Source organism: Drosophila takahashii, chromosome 3R (assembly GCF_030179915.1).
Source record: "Drosophila takahashii strain IR98-3 E-12201 chromosome 3R, DtakHiC1v2, whole genome shotgun sequence".
Classification (NCBI taxonomy): Eukaryota; Metazoa; Arthropoda; class Insecta; order Diptera; family Drosophilidae; genus Drosophila; species Drosophila takahashii.
The window spans coordinates 11,071,901-11,079,557 of record NC_091681.1 but is presented as its reverse complement, the minus strand read 5'-3'; positions in this window follow the sequence as shown (position 1 = coordinate 11,079,557).

The window sequence follows — 7,657 nt, the reverse complement described above, 5'->3', positions numbered from 1 at the left end:
ATCAAAACGCCTACTTCCTACAAAGTTACATTGAATTTTCTTATATTTGTTTGAATATTCCTATGGGAGCCTTAAGATATAGTGGTCCGATTTGGCTCGCTCCGACATATGTACTACCTGCAATAGAAAGAAGACTTTCGAGAAAGTTTCATCGCGATAGCTTTAAAACTGAGAGACTAGTTCGCATAGAAACGGACAGACGGACATGGCTAGATAGACTCGGCTGTTGGTGCTGATCAAGAATATATATACTTTATGTGGTTGGAAACGTTTCCTTCACTTCGTTGCAAACATCTGACTGAAATTATAATATCCTCTGCAAGGGTATAAAAATATTATTTTTTCAAGCCGTCTACGCAATTGCTTTCATTATAATTTGTAATAAAAACGAAAAGTTGAACCTTAGAATCTAACTTTTTCCCAAAAAAAAATACGGCTTATCCATTTTCGACCCATTTTCAGAGCTCATGTTGCATCAGCCTAATGTGTGTGCCAAGGTGTCTCCGCGCTTGGGTTTCTGCGCCTATACGAGTACCGGGTCATTAATTTTGATCATGTCCAAATATGTGTCAGTCAGTCAGTGAGCGAATCGCACACAGAATTTCCATTTTCAGTCACACACAAATTTTCCCTACGCATGTATTCAAATTAGGCAAGGCGCCAACCTCCCCGCTTCCCAGATTTTCCCTTCCACACCCCATGAAAACCCTAGTTCTGAAGAGCAGAGTCGATGGCCTCAGCTACAATGCGTTGGAGGTGGAAAACTTCACTGGGTTTTCCTGCACATGTGCTCGCGGGTGCGGAGGAATTTTCTAATTTATTTTTTAGCATCGGTTCAAGGCTCTTCGTGTTTTGTGTGCTTCACGTTTCAAGTTCGCCCAAAACAAATTGTTAATGGAAATTCACGCGTTCGGAGTTATTGATTTTTCTGCTGGCGCGTCGGAGGCTGGCGGAAAACTTTCTCCTTCTCGCACTCCATTGACATTCGAATTGTACAAATTTGACATGAATGGGACGATTAATGGCCAAGGTCGGTGTTCAATTTGACAGCTTGAAAAGGGAGCTCCGTAACTCTTGAAACATTTAAGTATGTTTGGGTTCGGAATTTGTTTCAAGCTTAAACTGGCCTTTAACGGTTGAGCCTAGAAAATGCTGCCTGAAATCTGTCCAAGAGCGGCATCTGTGGTCAGGAGTCTGAAAGTATAACGAGAATAATAAATATCCAGTTGGATTGGTAGGAATGCAGTTATATATCCTTCTGATTAGAAAAAAAAAGTTACTTACATTCTACAAATAGTTTTTTCGAAAACGTATCCGTTTGGCCTGGACACAAACCCACCCCCGCTTTCACGATGGTAACGCAGGGCAAGGATGCACTGCTTGCAGCTGTCCTTACAGCAACACTGTTGCAGATGCATGCAATAAATGTTGCAGTTTTGTATTGCAACATTTTTGCATTTCTTTATTAGAAATTAGAATTGGATTTTAGAAATACGCTTTCATCTTTAACTTTAACTTCTATTCTATTCAAAAAAAAACGATTGGTAAATCTTAATCAATATAATAGTAAAACGGTCCCCAACCTCAGAATAGTCAATTTTACCAAGCGAATAGTTACTCTCACAACAACGAAATAGTACCCAAAGCAAAAACAACATATTCTTTACTATTTTTATAGCACCTTTTTTAATAGTCACGTAACTCTCCGTATAGGTCAAGTTTACCAATCAAATTTTTTTGTGTGAACAAATATTAAATTCAAAATTAATTTAATTTCGAAATAAAATATTTCTTTGATTCATGGAACTTCTGGCGAAGGTCTTTTGGTGCCTATGTATGTAGTCTAAAATGTACTTTCTTAGTGTAGTTGCCTTTATTGATCTTTCAACTTTTAGTAACTTTATTTATTAACATTATTTATTTATTGACAGTCTACAAATTCGTTCTTATTCTACTTAAAACAAAAGTTTTATTACGTAAGTCCCATCCTAAAAAATAGCCTATGAAACCATGCTAAATCTTTTTCAATTGATCACTTTACAGATCCTGTTTTTTCTCCGAACCATTTCGCAGTTCAACCGATGCAGGATTAGCTTTAAACCGTATCGAAAGTGACTCATTTGCATGCCCCGAACACTGCTGCAATCCTTTTGCGCCTTTAATGTGGCCTTGATGAGGTGGGCTAATTAAAGCGGCGCTGATTAGCAGCAGCGGCAGGAGGCAAAATGTAGAGCAAAGGGACACAATCGAGACACATGTAGCTTAGTCCTGCGTACAAGTGAATGCCCGCATTGTTCACACGCATAGTGTGGGCGATGCAGAAAAGGACGAAAACTAGGGAATTGGCGTGGAAGGATTCCGTTGGCGGCGCGCCGCAGGACGATAATGAACACAAATGAGCCTCGGCATCGAATCCGATTCGGAATCGGGCGAAAGGAGTTTCGGGTAAGAAATTGGCAAGCATTTGCCAAAAACTACAACTGGAACATGTCGAACAATGCCGAAGGACCTGTTCGAAGGACATCTAGCTAAGGGCTCGACCTTGGCGCAGGATTTCAAGAGCAGCCAGTCGGGAATTTATAGAATTTTTTGGTTTCTTTTTTTTTCTGGCTGCGTATCTTTTGTGCGATCTGATTGATTGCTGTCAGGATTTTAGCTGGGAACGAATCCTAGGGGCTGCCTGAGAATGAGCAGCTGTCCTTTATGCCTCGTCGGCCATTTTTAAATATTTCACTCCTTAGTTTCGACACTTACTTTAAAGATACTTTAAAGTATCTCCTAGGTTCGTGGCAACTTTCGCCGCTGTCCTGGCGAATTAATCATCGCCTAAGTACGCAGCTTGCGGCTAAGGACATGCGCAACAGTCCCCGACCCCCTTATTCCCCCCACCTTCACCCCCTCTGAAAACATCTCGTTCTGCAGCAGCTGCGGCCAAAGCGAGAGCAATATACAGTTAAAGCTTTCCCAATGCGGAAAAAGCTTGGTTATCTGGCTGGCTGGCAAATGTGTCCTTATGGTCCTTGCGTGTGTATTTCGGGGGATGTCTGTATGCGAATAAAAATTCAATCAAAATGGCGTTTGCACAGCGCTGGATGCTGTTCCAGTTGCACTGTTTTGCTGTTGATATATTTATGTTTTCAAGGATAATCTTGATTAAAAATGTAATGGGGCCAAATCCTTGAATTTTTTATTCAAATTTTAAGTTTATATATATACGATATTAAATGGTATATTAAGGTATTAAAAACATATTTATTCGCTTTGACTTTGGCTTAACAAAGAAAAAGTCTTCTCCTATAATAACTAACTATAAAATTGTTATAAAATGGTTTCAAAATAGCTAATAAAATATGTAACTTTTTTCTTGAAGGACTCGAAGAAAACTATTTACATTTAGTGGTTTATTTATATCTTGCATTTATTGGAAACAAAACAAAATTATTTATTTATCTTCAATTCAAAAATTATATTTTTATCAAGCACTTTAAAATACCTTAGGCTAAAAATTTGTATTATTTTTCGAAATATTTTAAAACTTATTCCTTACGGCTCCTGCCGAATATAGCAGGACCTCCGGCCCCGAGCTCATCGCTTAAGCTCAGCTGTTGTCTCCTCCTAATGACCTCCAAGGCCCTCCCCTGCAGAACCACTTCACCCAGTCTCAAGACCAAGAAGTCCTCCCTGCCCCCTTAACAACTTCGCCAGCCATCTTGTTCAAACTAAGTAGCTCATGTCTGACAGCTGAGCAACGTTTGTCATAATCAAATGTGAATGGACTGACACTGACACTGGGGCTCCGAGGACTGAAAACTGAAAACTGGTAGCTGCCAAAAAGCAGAGAGTGGAAATTAATTTAAATTGGCCTTTAATGTAAATGCATCTCTCAATGCATCGCCAACTGCAGTTGGTTCCGTACGAGTTCCCTCTGCTCCAGATATCGCTTATATCCCGACTAACACCGACTTGTGTTTGCCTCTAAATGGGGGGTATTTATCAACTACTCGTATACACGGACTACCCATCCTCCAACCTATTTCGAAAACCCCCATTTCCATTACGGATGCGTGAAGAACTCAAATGGCAAGGTATTAACGAATTGTCGTGAGTTTGGTCCAGGGAGGGGAATTCATTTTTCTTGGATCGTTTAATTGGAAACTGTTGCAGTTGCAGTTTCGTTGATGCACAGAGATTAAATTATAATATAAGGCGATGTTATTCTGATATCCCGTTTAATATAGAAATATAATAATTAATATGCGAAATAATATTTAAAATTATTAGTAAAAGCTCTAACTATAAAAAAAAAACATTTTAATTCTTTAAGAAATTGTTAAAATAAAATGTTAGTTGGATATTTTAAATTTTTTAAATGCTTGTATGTAAGAGTCATATCCAGATTCTCAACTTTTTTTCTCCGTGCTTTTGTTCTATGCCCACATTTAATTTGAAAATTCCTATTTCGCGTCAAGCGCTGTTTTCTTTACCTAAAAACAAACTACAAACGTTGCTGATTGTTTCATATTAAAAATTGAGCGAGTGTGTGCGATGGGCAACAACTACAACATCGGAGGAACAACATGCAAGCGATGATGAAAAATCGCCTGCAACATGTTGGATACTGCTGAGGGGGCCCTCCATGGATCTGGGATGGAATGGGATCCGAGAGGATGGGATGGTATGCTATGAATTGGGATACAAAAGTCTGGCTCTGACTGCCCGCTGGCATCGCCAACATCAACTCCAATTACAGAAGTACACGCAGGCGTCTCTCTTATGATTTCTTTTTTTAGTTTTTCATTTATTTTCCATCTTTTCGTTTTTTTACATGTTTTTATTTGCTTTGCGGATGATATGCGGGCTACAAAGAAAGAGCAAACAGAGTGTGTTGCATGTGTGTTTGGAGGAAGCAACCAAAAAACATGTGGAAAATTACTCGGATCCTTGGAAATAGAAAAACAATGTCAATAGGTTCAAAAACCCTAAAAAATATCTAATGCATAAAGATGAAATGAAGCTTCTAATTTATTCAAGATATTTATAATTGGTATTATTTTCAAAAGTTTCATAATCAAGGGGATAGAAACTTAGGGTGCAGCTATCGCAGAATAATATTATATTAATTATTGTAAGCGTTTTGTTTTGATTGATGTCATTAAATTACTTCTGCCATTTTTAACATTTTCACTCTATAGTTTAAAAAAAAACAATATGCTAACAAGGTAAGTTTGTGGCTCCCCAGCCTACTAACATTTGGTTCCAAAAATAAAACCCATCATCTCATTGAAAATTGGGTGTGTCGTATTAGCAATTCAGTCTTATGATAAAAATAGCTAATTAACCACAAAAAAGCGAAACAAGCTAATCAATCGAATTCAAATTCAAATGCCGCCGAAATCAAACACCATTTGTTCAGCTCTGAATGTGAATCTGGAATGTTGGTAGCAAATATGAAATCGACTTTTAATTAAGGCACTTAGCCAAACAAATCAAAATCGTTAAGCCCCGAAACCGAATGAATCATGAGAACTTGAACTTGGCTGGGGTCCAAAATGAACCCGATCCGGAGCCCCGAAAACAGACCAATAAATTTAAATTCAGAGACAACTGCCAACGAGCTCGTTTTAAAGGAGGAATACACGTAACTTTGGCTTTAGGAGGAGGCTTTGCATTTTCGAGGGCGGCCAGGCCGGGCCAGGCCAATAAAAATGGAAATGAACGCGGAGCTGAACGTTTATAAAATAATAATGCGAAATAATAATGTGACGGTGATTTAGCGGAACAGTGCCACGATTGAATACAAATAAAGTGGGGGAGACGACGCCTAATCTAGGATGATTTCGGCCTAATCTGGAGCGTGAACCGGGGGCAGATGCGTCCTGGAGTGGCTGCCAACTACCTGTTTTTTCTCGCTTTCCTCGCTTTTCCCGGCAGCGGGCTTTTCCCCAAATCGAGTGAAAAGCTGGAGCGCCATAGGCCGGTTGCCGTGGCACCCTCTTCGCATAAATCAAGGCAGGAGGCGGAGCCAGCCGTGGGTGCAAGCGGGACGGACTGCTTTTCGAAAATGCGCACTGTCCGGCCTCTCGCTCGCACCCGTTCGCAGGTCCTCATAATGATTTACAGTGTTCGAAACGCACACAAAGGCAGCGAACTAGAGGGTCGTTCTGTCGGTTTTTATGGCTCAAACGTGAATCGAACGTGGCGCACTTCAGTCGCCAAGCTGCGCGCTCGGTCTCCTGCAAGAAAAGTAAAAAGATACAGATACTCGTAATCGTACCCATACGCGACCGCAATCCGCGAAGTTTCCGCTCGAAAGCCAGTCCTGCGATTCCATGGAAAGCTCTTTGGCGACGGCAAGGTGCCATGGTCTCCCGTAGCGGATACTCTACCGACTAACTCCTCTACATAGGAGCGGATTTCTTATCCACCTGATATAATATCCTACAGTGTTTACCCCTTTTGCAAAACTAAAAAATTTAAAGTGCAGTGCAAAAAGCATATACAATTCATACTGAAATACAAAGTTATTAGTGAAGTGTTGAAGGAAAAACTTATTTAAACAACAGAACTCATTCGCAAACTGCGATTGGATTGCTCGAATTCGTCCATTTAAAGGTAAGAAAATGGAGTGCTTATAGGGAATATAGTTAATACGGAAAATAAGAAAAATTATTTTTTAAAGTAAAATCCTCATACCTTTGGAATCAAGCAAATCATGCGTAAAAGCTTCTACAGTAAACCCAATATCCGTTTTATATCTTTGTGGTTGACTAAAACAAGCTTCTTAAATGAAAAGTTGTTTAAGACATTTTCGTTAAGAAGGTGATGTTACACTCTCACGAAAACAAAAAGAGTAGCGCAAGATAATTCCAAATGTTATTATACTTACCTTGCGAATTTATTGTTAAACGAATCTTATGAATTTAACTTTCAATATAAGGACCGGAAACATGCTCCAAATAGTTTGATTATAATCCTAAAATTAATCAAATGTGGGGCTATATTTTTACAAAACATATATAGTTTACCACGTTGAAAATCTTAAAACAGAACTTATTTTGTTGAAAACTAAGTGAAAATACTAAGTTTTAACTCCATCGTCTTTTATAAATTCAGAGTTTGTTTTAATGGTCTTTTCATTAAAGCCCCCAAATAATTCCCAACACTCTTGATATAATCAGAAATCGTTCCGTGGTGTCCGAAAGTTCGAAGCTCGAATGTTTTTGATTTGTACCCCTCGGAATCAATCTCACACGGACAGTGTCGGTGAGAACAATAAGAATTTTGGATGCGTCGAAGTTCGAAAACGTATTTTTCGAACTTCCGAATAACGATCTCACACACACACACAGACAGTGTGTGTGAGAGCAATAAGAACTTATTCGAAACGCGGAGAGCGGTGTTTTTCGAACTGCCGCTCTTTCGAACTCACACACACACCGAGCCTCGTATCCGTATCCGTGAGATACAATTTGTGGCAACGAATTTCTGGTTTGGCGGTTGATTCGAAACGTTCTTCGCGTCCGCAAAGGTAGTTTCGGCAATCGCCTGGGAGCGAGTGAGATGGCAGAGCGGCGCAATGGCCGCCGTCTCGCTCGCACACTTTTCGAATAATGAACGCTGCACTTGGTCGGCGATATGTAGCTATATAGCCGCATAG